This window comes from Mustela putorius, unplaced genomic scaffold (genome assembly GCF_011764305.1).
Source record: "Mustela putorius furo isolate JIRA1106 unplaced genomic scaffold, ASM1176430v1.1 tig00000228_pilon_pilon_pilon, whole genome shotgun sequence".
NCBI lineage: Eukaryota > Metazoa > Chordata > Mammalia > Carnivora > Mustelidae > Mustela > Mustela putorius.
The window spans coordinates 21,475,155-21,492,262 of NW_025421322.1; the positions used below are offsets into that span (position 1 = coordinate 21,475,155).

General features: G+C 38.7%; 1 long non-coding RNA gene across 1 annotated transcript in view; it reads right to left on the reverse strand.

Moving 5' to 3' along the window:
- Window positions 1-14,650, reverse strand: part of LOC106004926 — a 54,030-nt gene extending 39,380 nt beyond the window's left edge. Inside the window, exon 1 of the long non-coding RNA XR_001178010.2 lies at window positions 14,185-14,650. This is a non-coding gene — a long non-coding RNA (uncharacterized LOC106004926). The remainder of the gene's footprint in view (window positions 1-14,184) is intronic.
- Between the last annotated feature and the right edge of the window lie 2,458 nt (window positions 14,651-17,108).

A 17,108-nucleotide genomic window follows, 5' to 3' on the forward strand; every position in this document is an offset into this window, starting at 1 on the left:
ACCATGGACATTTGACACAAGATAGCACTTTTTAAAATGCAGAATTGGTGAGCTTAACATTACAAACAAAGTGCCCTGGAGTAGTCCCCATAATGGACATCAGTAAGGTGCTCAACACTGCGACCCAGCCAACAAACATTAATTAGCCTCTTTCTCACTGTGGGGGTGGGGACAAGCCCTCAACTGGCCAATCAGATCAACTCTTTTCTCCAACTACTGTGATTGGTTCAGAAAGGGACATGTGACTCCAGCACAAGGCCAGTTCCTTTATTCAAGGTTTAATAGCGGATGGGGGGAGAGATTATGCATCTGTCTTCTCTGGGATACAAACAATGAAGGTTATGGAAGCAAGAGCTATCACAGAAATCTCTCTTTCGTGCGTGAAGGAAGCCATCTGCCCTAGGGAAGGATGGGAATAACTCATAAAAGATAATCACCTAATTAGTACATGAAGAAAAATATATCACCAATCCTTTCCCTTGTGGAGGGCATAAAATCTGTATCTTCTACATCCTATATGACTCATTTATGCAAATTTACACTTCAGTCTTTGAGGCTACTCCCCCCCCCCACTTAATTAAGGAGGGCCAAGGAACCCTAATGGACAATCCCCACCATTGCCCTTAGTGCAGGTTTTACTGAGGGCAATTGGGGTTAACAGAAGGAGGAGGAATAGATGTAAATGACCAGGAAAAAAAAAAAGTAGAAGAAAGGAAAAAAAGAAAATTTGAAAAAAAAAATGTAAGCAATAAACCACCAATCTGGATTGAAAACCAAATTATAATCAAACTTGGTGGTTGTGTAAAAAATTAAAATGAACAAAAACAGACATTAGATGATGATGATTATGATTGTGTGTGTGTGTGTGTGTGTGTGTGTTTTAAAGATGCATAAAGGCTTGTGTTTTTAAGTTCCAGAGTTCCAGAAGGGCTAGTGGTATAAATAGCCAAGAAATGTTATAGTCATTCAGAGAAATTGGGTAGGTTAACAGAAAAGCCTTGAGTAAATGGAATTGCACACCACAAATGGAAGATCATATAATCTACTCATATTCTTGACTGTGGAGTAACTTTCAAAATACAATGTGTATGATAAGAACTTCTAAATCTTTGTCATTCACAAAGTATGACAGACTTCAACTGATACCTCATTGAACAGCAGAGGCAAAACTTTCTGTGTATGGATGCTTAGAACACTGTATTTGTTTAAAGAAAGCTCGTCACCCAGATCCAGAAAGAAAGAGATATGTAGGATTAGTGCCCAGGAAAAGAGAGTGACTGTCTTATTTACACAGATACTAGGTAATAAAGTATTTCAGAGGAGGGTGTCAAGATTGATGGAACTTTCCCTATGCAGTGATCAAACTCTTAAACGGTGTTAACAATTTTGGCAGACAACTTTATATGCTGAATTATTGTAATTACATTTCTTCCTCAAAAGACCACATGAAATGTAGAAACATTTTTGATAGTTGAAGTGATTAGTATGAATATAAATTCTGGTATTGTATTACAAAATAAGAATGCCTTGAGGACTTCTATTTTCCCAATCCAGATGTCTATGCTTTCAGAATTTTTGTGTCTGGATATTATTATTATTGTCATCATCATCATTGTAATCATTAGCTTGCTTCATGTTGAGTTACCAGTTATCCGTTCCTATTATTGGTTTAATGACTTAACGATGTACCTGGCTGTTCAGTACCATTTAGTGCCTTTATTTTCTAGGGAAGAGGAAGTGTGTGGGAGCTGGAGTTGAAGACTGAAAGCTTAAAGCCATCTTGTAGTCAAGTTCATTGGTCTTCTAAGTTGTGCTATTTGCCAGTTATTTTTGGTTCTCAGTAAATCTAGCTCTCTGTCTGTCTGTCTTTCTCTCCTGGACACTTGTTTGCTCATCCTCATTTCTATACATCTACTGTGCCCTGTTTATAGAGTGAGCCTTCATTTGATGTGGAAATATATTTGTGTGTGTGCATCCTGTGTGTGTGTGTGTGTGTGTGTGTGTGTACTGTGTGCACACACACACATAGCATGAGGCATAAAGCATATATGATAATGAAGGGAAGGGGTGGTAGCTTATGATTATAATAAAAGACAATTATAACTATATTTATATACTTGAGTGTATAGTAAAGTGACAGATTAAGAAAGAAATCAAGACAAGGACTTTGATGGAGAACTGTGAAACTGATGACAGTACTATTTCAACTATAAAAGAATTGGAATGCAAAAATTGAAAATTATCTGAAGAAATATTTGGCCCACACTATTCTACAGTAGTCTAAATTACATGAAATTACATGAATTACATGGTTTCAACCATGAAAATTCAGTGTCTTTGAGCAAACAAATGACTCACATAACTTATGATGTTTAGTGTCGCTCTCGGCCCGCAAGAACGACCCGCAGACGAGGTGAGTGGCAAGCTTCTTTTATTACTAATGCTAATGGCGGCCGCCCCGCACCAAGCACTTACAGCAGTATTTATCCACGAAGTTCACCCGTTCTCGCCCCCCTATTTGGCCAATCATAACGCCGTGCACGCAATGTCCTTGTGGACCCTTATGTAACCATACAGGACTCTATTGTTCTCTAGCGGTGATCATGCGTTTATCTCTTGGCTCCTGGTGCTGTGTGCGTCAGCCACGAGTGCACCCACATCCTCCTAAACCAATCATTCTCAGTTCCTCAATCTTCAGGCACTCCCGTCTACGTGACTCCTTGCATCTGCTGGATGGCTCTCCACAGTTTAGAGAATGATCTTAGTTGTAAAATAATTGTAATAATTGTAAACTGCTTGAAGTCAGGGACCAATCTTGTTCATCTTTGCCTCCTGTCCACACCTAGCCTAGGACTGCATACAGCAGATGCTCAAAAGGGCTTTTGAAAGAATTACTGTCAACTCTGCATAAACTGAAACACATGGCTGGGTGCTGGTTATGCAGATGAGCATATTGTACATATATACATAAATATGCTAGAAAAAATCTTTCATTAGTTATTCAATAAATTATAAATAAAATCACTTCATTTCTTGCAAAGATATTCATTTACTGTCTTTTAAGTTAAATGGATCAGTAAGACAAACTCTGCCTTAAAGAGGATTGTAATTCCTTTGAAGAATATAGTATATGTTATTAAAGCTAAGGATTGTTTATTTCTGCAATATTTGGCAGCATAGCTATTTTAAATGTCAAGTAAAACTGAAATTTATAAAATTTCATGATTTTATTTCTCACATTTATTTCCTAATTTTTATTCAAAATAGTTGATGTGGTTTGCTTCTAATTATTTTCTGTTTTGAGAGAGCAAAATCTTAGTAATAGAGATAAAATATGCCTTGCTGAAGATTATAAAGTCAGTATCTGACAAATCTAAAATTAAAGAATGTATTTCAGGACTGTACACTCATAATTAAACTTCTATCCTGCTTACTGAATTCATTTATTTACTCATTAAGTGCACTGTTCTCTCCAAAGTATGATTCAGTGGTGAGAAATTTGTGCCTGAATTTCATTCATTGACTTTGTACATTCTGATTAAGTGAGTTACATGGTTCAGAACCTTTTTTCTCTTATCCTAAGCTTTTTAGTGACTGATTACCAAGGTAAGTCCACTGCTCAAAGGTTTTGTTTTTAAAATAACACAGGCAAGAAGTGCAAAAGTTTCCTTGTATAGGAGAGATAGTCTGAAAGACTATTATCAAAATGAATTAAATAACTCAGCTTATGCATTGCCTGGAAACTCATAAATCAATGGGTGACAGCTGCATCTTCCCACGGTACCATTCATTTCCCCAAACATAACATTGATCAAACTTGTAGTCTCTTGTTTAATATTTACATTCATGGTTAGACTCTCAACCCCACAAGAGCTGGGATGTATTAATACGATTTGCCATTTGATGTCTATTACCACACAAAAGTGTCTAGCACAGAATATTCAACCCAATAAGTATCAATTAAATGGAACCAAATTGAACAGACGAGGCAGTAGAGAAGTCATTTCAGTCATCTATTGGAAATATGAGAAATTCCTTCTGCAAAGGAAATGAAAACTATATCAAAGAAAATGAACTAAAATCCTTAATATGTTTTTATGTGTTATGTAGATATACAGATATTGCTACCTAAATGTGTGTTCACGTACCCATTTTGATTCTATCTCTAGATTGCCATAGAGTTTGAGTGAGTTGAGAATGTAATAATAATAAGGTGAGGAACCACAAATAATATATATGAACATTTATTGAGTTCTTACTATGTGCCTGGAACTATATGCTTTACATGAAATATACATGAATGAAATCATTTGATTCTCACAGCTGCACTAGTAGATAATTACAGTTCCATCCCTATTTTACAGAGAAAGAAACAGCCTAATTCTATAGGTACTTTAAAATAAATGGAAAACAATGTCACCTTTACTGTCTGACAAGCTTCTTGTATGACCACAGGAAGAAAGAAAAAGGAAAGGAAGGAGGGAAGGTAAGAGGAAGGAAGGAAGGAAAGAAGGAAAGAGAAGGAAAAATTCCTAGCCAGAACTTTTTTTTTTAAATGATTTTATTTATTAATTTGACAGACGGAGATCACAAGTAGGTAGAGAGAGAGGCAGAGAGAAGGAAGGAAGCAGGCTCCCTGCTGAGCAGAGAGCCTGATGCAGGGCTGGATCCCAGGACCCTGGGATCAGGACCAGAGCCCAAGGCAACCCACTGAGCCACCCAGGCGCCCCTAGCCAGAACTTGTGAAATATACATCAGAACAGACCATTAAGTTAGGAATTCCTTTGTCCCACTTGTTGCAGAAAGAGAAGGGAGTTTAACTGGGTGTGGCTCTGTCCTATATTCACTGCGGCACATCTCATGGATCACTGTTTCTTTTCAACCTCAGCCTTGCTTTTTGGATTGTATAGAGTGGACAGCAATGACTCAGTAAGTTGCAGTAAGTTATTTCAAGATTTCAGAGATGCTAAAGACGTCCACAGAATCAATCTAAGTCTATGAATAACAGGTGAAAATATATAATTTATTGATCTCTTTGGTTGAGCTAGGCACCATGTAGAACACATTTTATTGATTGTTTCTTCTAAGGCTCCTCAGTGCACTTTGACATTAGGCATGGTTTCATCGCTATGGAGATGAGGAAGTCAAAGTGAATACCAATCCCAAGTCACACATAATAAGTGGCCAACGCTAGCTCCCCTGTCCTCTTGGGAAGCCAAGCTGCATTTGATAAGAGCACACTGGCGGGGGCCCAAGCACAGTAACTATAAAGGCTGAGGCAGAAGCAGAAGCGTAATGCAGCAGGTTACTGACATTGGTCAGCCTTGAGCTCGTAGGAGACCCAACAGTGGCTCTGTGGGACCGTGGGGGAAAAGGCAGGAGGCAGACGTGAGAGTGAGAGACACTTCAGAGACCGAAAGGCCAGAGCTTAGCACCTATGAGATGCACAGGGGAGGTAGGGGGAAAACAAAGGTAACAAACCCGCAACTGAAGGAACCCTTCAGTTCCCAGCTAAGTGATGATAAGAAGTTAGGGAAGTGGTTTGTTAATTATTTCCAGCAGGAAAATGTTGCATTTGAGGTCATTGCCATTCAGTTGGAGATACCCAGAAGGCAGAGAAATATGCAGGCATGAAACTCAGGAGAGAGATTAGCCCTATAGACAAAAGTATTGGAAGTTGTTAGCTTGGTGGTGAGGTAGTTATTGAACGTGATTAAGGTCACTCGAAAGTGTACCTAGAGTGGATAAAAAGGTAAGGAACCAAGGACAGGAACCCTGGAACTGACCAACATTTAAAGAGCTCTGCCATGCTTCCCAGGATCAAGGCTTGATTTCTTTAAGACATTCTTTACTGTTCGGTTTTAATTTTTTTTTAAGATTTTATTGATTTATTTGACAGAGATCCCAGAGCCCTGGGATCATGGCCCAAGTCAAAGACAGAGGCTTTAACCCGCTGAGCCACCCAGGCGCCCCTGGTTTTAATTTTTTAAACAGCATTTATACTGATAAATTATGTTTGGCTCCCAATAAATTTGATTTGGAAAAAATAAAATAAAATAATATATAAATATAACAAAATGTGTATATACAGCTAAATATAATGAAATAAGCAATACAATATATTATAAATGTATAAAAATAAAATAAAATAATATAAGTAAATAAATTTAATATAATATAATATATAATATTAATAAAGAACATATAAGTTGAATAAACAAATATAAAACAGGATATGAAAAATTACAAATACTTTTGTCATAGGCCTGATGTGTGTGATAGTGACATTTATTAAATGACTTTATTATAAACTATGAATTGCAGAAATATTGAAAGGGTAAAGAAACAAAAATACTAATATTTTTAAAAAGATTTTATTTATTTGGGAAACAGCAGGGGCAGAGGGAGGGGCCAGGCAGAGGGAGAAGCAGATCCCACTATGAGCAGGGAGCAAGTTACCGGACTGGATCACAGGATTCTGAGATCATGATGAGCTCAAGTCAGTCGCTTAACTGACTGAGCCACCCAGGCATCCCAAAAGTATGAATGATCTTACCACTTGAAGATAACCCTTATTCATAAATCAATTTATTTACTTCTAGTAATTTGTGGAAAGCATAAAATATACTTTCACAAAAATAAAATCAGAGTAATGTTCTGTATTTAATTTTTTTTTTAATTTAATTTGATTGAATTTAATTTTAATTTAATTTAAATTTAATTTGTTTTATTTAATTTTATTTGCTTTTTACGGTAAAATTAGTATACACTAAAATTCTCACATTTTATGTATTTATTCTTTTTTTTTTAAGATTTTTTTTTTATTTGACAGAGACACAGCGAGGGCGGGAACACAAACAGGGGGAGTGGGAGAAGAAGCAGGCCCCCCACGGAGCAGGAAGCTGATGGGAGGCTCAATCCCAGGACCCTGAGATCATGACCCAAGTCAAAGGCAGACACAAGCCACCGAGGTACTCCAAATTCACACATTTTAAAAATGAAATGCAGTTCAGTGAGTTTTGGAAAATGCATATTCCCATTACCCAACAGCTTCAACAAGGTATGGAATAGTTCCATTACCCCAGAAACTTGCCTTGTGTTCCTTTACAATCAATCCCCCCCACTGTGGAAAACCCTGTTCTGATTCTAGGGCCATGGATTAGTTTTGCCTCTTCTACAGAACTTCGTATAAATGGAAGCATGAAGGACATACTCTTTTCTGTCTGGCTTCTTTCAGTCAGCATGATGCTTGGGAAATGCACCCAGGTGGTTTTGTGTATGAGTAGTGTGCATTGCTACATAGGATCACAATTTATTTAGCCATTGGCCTACTCATAGAGCTCTGGGAGTTTTTACTTTGGGGCTCTTAGGGAAAAACCTCATATCATGTATTTACAAATTTCACGCATGTATGTTTTCACTAACCCTGGCTTTCAGAACTGTCAGATAATATATTTAAGTTTAGGGGTGCCTGGGTGGCTCAGTGGTTTAAGTCTCTGCCTTCGGCTCAGGTCATGATCTCAAGTGTCCTGGGATAGAGCCCTGCATCAGACTCTGCTCAGCAGGGAGCCTGCTTCCTCCTCTCTCTTTACCTGCCTCTCTGCCTACTTGTGATCTTTGTCTGTCAAGTAAAGAAATAAAATCTTTTAAATATATCCATATCTATATCTATATCTATATCTATATCTATATCTATGTATTTAAGTTTATTCCACACCACTGAATTTATCACAGAAGCAATAGAAAACTAATGCATTTTCTTTTATTCTTTTCAGAATTGGCTTAACCCAATAGCTGATGGGTAGATGCAGCACATGGAAATCTCTCCAAACTCATTCCAGATTGCTACAGCCATTCATAGGAATATAGCTATAATCCCCAAATACAAAATACCTAAGTCAGATGTCTCTTTAAATGCAGAGTTTTTAAATAAAAGGGGCCAGAGGATGTGTATTTGCATGTATGTTGGCAGGCAGTCACTAAAACTACTACTAAATATATTTTTGCTTTAACATGAATGCCTATTACTGATACAAATATTCCCGATGATCCGAGAATATGCGCATTTGGAAAACTTGTTCAGTTTGTAGAAACCAGGGTGTACTTTGACATGGTGAGAAAACTGTTTTGTCCTTTCCCTGCTCTTGAGACAAGTTCAGGCAGGGCTGGAAGCCTCCACTCTCAGGGGCACCACCCAGGCCACCTCCTCCCTGGGCATCCACACCCCGCTTCTTGCGCAATAACTTTAATCGATTCCCATTCATAGATGACATGAAGGGAAACCCGCTAATGTTTTTGCCTTGCCCTTTTTCCCATTTACACTAAAACTTCACCTGTGTTCGTACATGCAGTTAGCATCCCCGCTGACTCAGTCCCAGGGCTGGGAAACAATATGTAGGATGAAAGACAGAGCTTCTGATCTCCCATCTCAAGTGACAGCATAAACAGTAAGGTACATGGCCTTGATCCAACACTCCTTTATATATATTTTATGTATTTTTACTTCCTTGTATTAAGAAACAGGTAATGCTTTACCAAGAATGTAGACTAACTGGTTTGGTGAGTTTTATTTATTTTTAAAAAATTAAATAAAAGGAACAGAAAGAAAATGTTTTCTTTAAGCTCCCTTAAAAACTGCAAACGAAATGCTTCTGTTAATCATGGAAAAACACACGGAAGAAGAGCTATTTCATTAAAGAGCAAAAAAAGGACAAGGGTGGGCTTAAAATTTGACTTTTTTGCAGCAGCCTAACAAATTCTAGTTCTGAGGAAGAAAATTCCAGGGTGCCCCGGGGGGCACAGTCATTTTAAGTGTTAGACACTTGATTTCATCTCCAGGCCGTGGTCTCAGAGTCCTGAGGGTGAGACCTGCCTCCACGCCGCGCCCCCCTCAGTGTGGAGTCTGCTTGAGCATCTCTCTCTCCTTCTCCCTCTGCCCTCCTCAACTCTCTAAAATAAATAAATAAATGAAATCTAAAAAAAGACAAAAAGAAAATACATTTATTACCAATCTGCATTCTGGTTCATAAAATTTTTTTATCAGTCTTGAAACTGAAAGTTTCTCACACTTCCCTCTTCCCAAAATGAATTCTATAAAGGATAGACTATAGTAATTGTCCATTTTCATGAAAATCTGAGAGTTAGGGGCCTTGGGGGAAGGGAAGGGAACACCTGCATTGTGGTATCACTCTCCCTTTTAATTTTCTTGACCAGTCAACATCCTGTTAAATCCATACCTATAAAGTGCCTCTGGTGGGCATTTTAGCAAAAAGGTAAGACCAAGTCCCAGCTTGAAACATGCCTTGAGGACAACTAAAATCTATTAGCTATTTCTAAAGAAATAGCTAATAACCTCAAAATAAACAGATTCCATTTTTAGTGATGTTTGGGGTCTCACACATTTTTAAAATGGACATATGTAAAAATAACACTTCCCTTGCCCCTACTCAAGGGCCATTATCCAGGTTTACCCAAGAAAGTCCTAATTTTAAAACTGAAATCCCTATGCTTAAAACCCCCTCAGTCCTGAGCAAACTAGGAAAGGTGGTCACCCTCTCATTCACAGCCAGATTCAAGTTAGTTTAATGTAAAAAGTACTCCTTGGCAGGGGTGCCTGGGTGGCTCAGTGGGTTAAGCCTCTGCCTTCGGCTCAGGTCATGATCCCAGGGTTCTGGGATTGAGCCCCACTTTGGGCTCTCTGCTCGGCGAGGAGCCTGCTTCCCCCTCTCTCTCTGCCTGCCTCTCTGCCTACTTGTGATCTCTCTCTCTGTCAAATAAATAAAATCTTTTAAAAAAAATTTAAAGAAAGAAAAATGTACTACTTGGCTTTTCTTAGGGATGCCTAGTACTCTGCCAGGAATGGTATATGAGGTAACTATTGTTCAAACCAAGCATTTGATCATTTGACAACATAACATATAATAAACAGTATGTTTAAGGGTTTAAAAAAATCTCCTCATTTGAAAAAGCAGTAAGAAATTACAATGTCTTCTACTTTTTCAAATGATAAAAAGAGGCAAGCCTTAAAATCATGTGGTTTTCAGTTACACAAGAAATGTCAGCTGAACACAAGCAATTTAAAATTGCTGAGGGAACAGTTACTTCTAATTGCCTCACTCTGGGGCCTTGTATCTATATTTTTAAGTGACAGTGTGAATGAACATCTTTTTTTCACAGTGATTTAGATTAAATGTTTCAGGATTTGAAGGAAAGGTTTTGTGCCATTTGCTTTTTCAATATTGCTGCTGTTAAAGTAATTTGTAGCATAAAACAAACACATTAAGTAAATCTAAGAACGGTATATTGTCTTTTCATGTAACTATGATAAAAATTGGTGAGTTATCATATGGCTTTCAAAATTATACGATTCTGTTGACTGATTTTATAGACTGAATGAAGTAGAGGTCTCCATTTCAATTTGGCTCTCAGGATTAAAAGTTTGTATTTTTTCTATTTGCATGTTTTTTTTTTTTTTAAATCATGGTTTTAAAAAGTTAAAAAATTCTGACATCATTTAGTACACTGAATTTAATTGTGATAAAATTACATCTTGCCAAAATAGAATCCCCAAATTTTTGAAGAGTTATTTGGGATTATTTTAGGTTCCCAAAGAAGAATTGCTAAGAAAACACTCCAAGCAACAGCTTCATCCAATAAGGATATTAAGCATATTATTATTAATAATAAATGGCACTTACTTGTTTTCCTGCTGGGAGAAAATGTCTGTACTTGAGTTTCTCCTTCGAGAAATCTCAAATTTAGCACGTGTTAGAAAGAGCTGCTGATTTGATTGGGCCATTTCCTCCCTCCTCGGTCCTGTCCTCAGCCCCGTAAATGCCATGGCCACCCCACCCCGTGAGTTAGCTGGAAGCCCATGTCCCAGTCCCAATTCCTACTTTTGCACCTCCATTTCCTTACACCGATTGCCATCGAGTCTTCTTTATTCTGTCACAAGTACATCTGGAATCCCTGTCCTTCTCTCCCTCTCGGCCTCTGCTCCCTTAGACCAGGCCACCATTGTTTTTTTTTTGTGGATGAGTGCCACTGCCTCCTGACCGTGCACTGTCCTCTCTTAACCTGCTTTAGATCCATACGACATTAGAAATATGCCTAAAACATACACCAGAGGGGCTCCTGGGTGGCTCAGTCAGCTAAGCCCCAACTCTTGACTTCTGCTCATGTCATATCTCGGGGCCGTGAAATCAAGCCTTGGGTTGGGCTCCATGCTCAGGAAGGAGTCTGCTTAAGATTTTCTCTCTCTCTCTCTCTCTCTGCCTCTGGCCCACCCCACTGCATGCTCTCTCTCTCAAATAAATACATCTTAAAAACAAACAAACACACACACAAACAAAAACAGGGCACCTGGATGCCTCCGTCAAAGGTCTGACTTAGATTCAGGTCACAATCCCAGGGTCCTGAGATGGAGTTCTGTGTCAGGCTCCCTGCTCAACGGGGAGTCTTTTTCTCCCTCTCCCTCTGCCCCTATCCCTGCTCAGGGATATTTGAGAGAGAGATCTCTCAAATAAATACATTTTTAAAAAATAAAAATAAAACAAAACATCTGTTATCTGTTTCAAAGCTCTGAACCGATTTCCTGTCACTTTTGGAAAAAAAAATTCCTAATTCCCAACTCTACCTCTCACAGCCGGAATGAACTGACTCCAGCTCATTTTCTGCAACCCCATGACACATTGCAGGCTTTATCTCCATGGATTGTCTTAGTCCATTAGTGCTGTTATAACAAAAACACCACGAGCTGGGTAGTGTATAAACAACAGAAATTTATTTCTCACTCTTCTGGCAACTGAGAAGTCCAAGATCAAGGCGTCAGCAGATTCTGTGGGTCCAGTGAGGGCTCACTTCCTGCTTCATAGACAGCTTTTCACTGTGTCCTCTTGGGACAGGAGAGTCAAGTATCTTTCTTATGAGGGCACTTTATTCATGATGGTTCCACCCTCATACACCTACTCATTTCCCAAAGACCCCACTTCCTAATACCACCACCTTGCAGGTTAGATTTTAGCACGCGAATTGGGGATGACGGGGTCGGGGGTGGGGGAAGGCACAAACATTTAATCTAGAGCAGATTCCACAAGGAAGACAAGGCTTTTTAGAATTTTCATACCTCTTTCTCCCACCAATATTTCCCTCTCTTTCCGCATTGTTTAAATGTCACCTCCTCAGAGAAGCCCTCCCTGACTACTCAGAATGGGACAGTTACTTTCCTTCCAACACTTAGTATAACTTGTAATATTTTCCTTATGTGCCTCTACACCGTATTTGGTGTCGTCCCACTACAAACTTGTTAAGTTTTATGAAGCTGGAGGCTGTGGTATCTTGTCTACTTTCTATTTTTAGTGCCTAGAGCAATGTCTACAACAAGTGAGTGTTAAATTAGTGCCTGTTGCAGAGTAGGTACTTAGAGATTTTTTGTTAATAAAGGCTCAACAATTTATATCTTTTTTTTTTTAAAGATCTTATTAATTTGACAGAGAGAGATCAGAAGTAGGCAGAGCAGCAGGCCCAGAGAGAGGGGGAAGCAGGCTCCCTGATGAGCAGAGAGCCTGGTGAAGGACTTGATCCCAGGACCCGGAGACCATGACCTGAGCCGAAGGCAGAAGCTTAACCCACTGAGCCACCCAGGTGCCCCTCAATACTTTATGTCTTATATCATTTCATCCTTAGTGAGAGACAGATACAATCCATGGTACCATTTTACAAATGAGAAAATTGAAACTTAAACTCTCTGGCTGTGTAAAGTCCCCATGTAGTCTTACTGGTCGAAAGTGGTGAAATCAGAAACAAATCACTCTGTTCAATTCCCATGTCATTACTGGCCCTGGGACCTTGCAGGCGCTCAGGAACTGGGGTAAATCATAAACATGAGCCCTCCAGGTCCTTCTTCTGCCTGATTAGGAATTACAAAATTGTGATTTCTCTAATTTTATCATTCTTTCTACATTTCTTACTTGGAATTTATCTATTACCAAGAAGGCTTCATGCTGTATGTGTTTCATATATGTCTTATTGTGAGTAGTTGAAATTACTAAATCATGTGGGTTCCAAAACTCAGGAAGGAGTTTTGAATAGACTTAAATTCCTTATAGTTCCTTAACTCCTTATAATTCCTATTCCTAATAGTCCTTAAAACTATTCTGAAAGTAACGGGAGGGGGCAGGGATGAGTGGTCTCTCCTGTTCTCCTTCCCTGCCGTGATGGTTACACTCTTCCCCTTGTCTAGGCCATAGCACATTTATTATCTTCCCACCATCAGTAATAAGAGATCATGTCTTTTCTGTTAGCACAAATTACAGTTATTAGAAATCTCCCTGCAGAGATATTATACCAAAATATCACAGATTTTCTTGTTTAAGTCCTGGGAGTGGTAGGTTTAATGTGATGTAAGCAATCACCACACACTAAACACCAAGCCACATGCTCACCCACACAAACTTCTGTCTTCTACATCATAGGCTCTCCGGATGGCCTCAAAAGATAAATTGGGGGAGAAGGGGAAGTAGAAGAAGCAAAAAGAGAAAAGGTCTTTTTCCCCCTTAAATCCTATTATTATATCCATAAGTTAACCAGAAAAAAAAAAAAAGCAACAACAATGGACTTAAATTTAGCTGCATAGGAGACTCAAGTGAGCCAATAGACTTCGAAGCCATGAGCTGGGGAGACCCAGTGAGAACCAGAGATCACTAAGGTTGTGCCTTTCTCACAAGCCTCTAGAACATCCCAAAGGATTCCTGCTCCTCCTCTGTTTCTCAGGGGCATTCATGAGCATGTCTGTCCTAGATCTCTGCCTTCCCTTTATCTCTACCTTTCCCTTTGCCAAACCAGCCATCCAGCCTGTCAATTGCACCTCTAAAATGCCCCCTGGGTCCCTCTCCTCCCTTCTGTCTCTGGTGGCATTACCCTAGTACATATTCCCATCATGTTGTGTCTGGAATAATAAAAGCATCACAGCTTCTTAACTGGTCTCCTCCATCTCATACTACCTCGCTCAGACCACCACGAACCCATTTTTCTCGTAGTAGCCAGTAGGACCTCTTTAAAACCATAATTGTGACTCATAAAGCTTCTCTGCGAAGGCCCAGCAATAATTCCCTATTGTGTTTAGGTTAAAGGCTAAGATTCTTCATGACTCTTTTTAAGATCCTGCAAAAATTGACCCAGACTGACCTGTTGCTCCTCTATCATGACTGTCTTCTTTTCCGCTGTGGTAAGCTTTTCTGAGATCCTTGAACACATGACGCTCTTCTCCTTGAGTCACCACATGGGCAAGTTGCTTCTACGGGGCTCTTGCCAATACACTCTCCCGACGCCAGATGAATGATCTCCTCCTCAGGGGAGTTTCCTTCATCATCACAACTTCCTTGGATCAGGCCTTATTGGACCCCGTCTCATATCCTGGCACATGAGGGCTCCACAAGATCTGTTCACTGACTTTTAAATTCTCTTCCAATTCACAAGGGCCCGAAAGCTACCACAACTAGATGTGAATCAGGAGTCGTGGAGGATTACTCACCCTAGCCTTTGCCCACAGTCAGCCTTATCCTCAGAGAGGATACGATCGGTGCAAATGGAAAACTCCATACCACCCAGGTGTCAAGATAAGCCCTGGGAACTGGCTACATGGCCAGTTGCTATCAAATTCTGTTTCTCCTTCTATGGAGATGTGGTAGCTAGGCAACTTCAATAACATTTGGAATCCAACCCACAAAAATCTCACTCTGAGACAGGATGAAGTGCCAAAACTGGTCGGTTTCCCTTGAGAGCACTCTCCCTTAGGCCATGGACATGGGCCAACTGTCTGGGAAGAAATTTGTATAAATACCTATGCTGCAAACGTGCATAGTTATGTTTTATTGAGTTAATTATGTGACATGGTCGGAGTGTCTGATACAGTATGTGGAAGGCCTGGATTTTCCTACTGTAAGACGAAGTCCATCTGTAAATAATTATCCTGCTAATGTGGCACTGACTGCATATGGCAACATAAATGAAGCAAAATGAGCAGTTATTTCAAGAGGGCATTTCCAAGCCTGAAATCCTTGCTGCAAGATTTGTGCTGTAAATAACACATTCAAACGAAGTAATAAATCAAATGTCTTTTGCATATATCTTTGAAGAAAAGGGGCTCAGCAGATAGCCTTACCAGATAATGATTTTAAGATAGAAGCAACTGTGGAAACAATAATGTTCTTCAGACAAAATTTTATCTGTTCCAGATTCACATTAGCTGGAGACTGAACGTATTTACTAAGGGGCTCTCTGAATGTCACCAACATTAAGAAGATAGAGTTATCATAGGTTGTAAAGCTGAATAATGGCTCTGTTCCCTCAAAATCCTCTACTGTAAAGTGACTAAATGCTTCCGTTTATTTTTTTCAACTTATAAATGTGTAGATAAAACCATAATGAGAAAGTGTTATGCTTAATAATATTTATTCCTTGATACAAACAGTATTTTAATACATAATTAAAACTTCCCATTTGAGGAAGATAAGTGTACATGGTGGAATTGGTTGGCTAGAGGGGGTTAATTTTTTTCTAATTATTTATTAAACAACCTCGCTAATCACTGTCTTCCTATTTTTCAATTTTTTGCTTGACTGAAATTATAAGCACATTCTAACTTTCCCTAATACTTTTGATTAATCCCAAAAGGTGTCTTATTTCAAACATGGTTCTAATATTTTGTCCCTTTACAAACCTATCCGTCAATTAAAACAAAGCAATATCATTATCCTATGTTATTATCCCTAGGCCTTAATGAGTATTTAGCCCAGGATTTGCTCAATAAAGCGAACCCATTGCCATGCAAATAATGACTATATATTTCTTGGATTCACAAAAATATATGTTGATGGTGAATATATAAACCTCCAAAAATGTAATAAAACCTCTAAACATGCAATAAAATTCAAATATTTAAATATAGATTCAATTTTTCAAAACTATTCTCCAATTTACTCATGCAAAATTAACAACGAAAGTTTTACTCTGCTTTAGTATACACTTTCAGCTAGCTGTAGAATAAACATATTTTGCTAAATCGGTTCAACACAGACAAATGGCAGTAGTTAATTTACCAGATATAAATTGGGGACTATCCATCAGTTATCTGACAGCAGGATCATCTCCAAGAAAAGTTTGGTGCCAAGTAATTGAGAAACCGCTTGAATGCATTTTATGCTTTGGTTTCTGAACAACTGTCAAGACGTTTAGTCCAGGACCCCTTATGCAGTATCATGCTTGACAAACAGGAAACTGCCTTAAGATGTTACTGTCATTTATTAGATATCTCAGACAGCTCATTCAAGGACAGATAAGGTATTTTGCTGTGATGCAGCTATATTGTACTGGAAAGCAAAACAGTCCTAAGAAATGGATGTGAATCCCGGCTCTCCCAGGTACTACTCTCATGTATAATCTTGGACAAGCCATTTAATGTTTCAGTCTCACTTTTATCATCCTTAAAAAGGCTATAATACCTGCTTCAAAGGACGACAATAAGGCTCATATAAGATCATAAATGGGAAAGCGCTTTCTGTTCTAAAAGACTACTCATCTAAGAGATGATGGTTCTTATTCTCCATTCAATTGTCCTTGCCATGGTATTAGTGAATTTATGACCTTGGATGTTGAGTTCTAAAGACCCGACAACTTTTTCTTCTTGATTGTAGCCTGAATGAATCAACATAGAACATCTGAGAACTGTTAAAATGCTAAAGGAAATATGGCTTACCTAGAATGAGATGCATTTTTGTCCAACCACAGAACCGATACGTATCATCAACAGCAGGCCAAAACCTTACATATTTAAATACTCTGGACAATTTATTTGTGCTTAGTGGTTTATTTTTCTTCATGTAAGAGATGTATCTTAATGTGTTACATACAAAGTGAGTCATATTGGAAACAGGATTTTTTTTTTTTTTTAAGTTGGGTGCCTCACTCATGAAGTGGTAAAAAGTATTTACATGGAACCATGAGTCAATACAAATGAAGAATTAAAATAGTCACTTGAATGGTCTCCTGTTAAAATCATTGTCTCCCTGTCAGAACCAGAGTTCAGAATAAAATCACTGTCTTGGATGGGA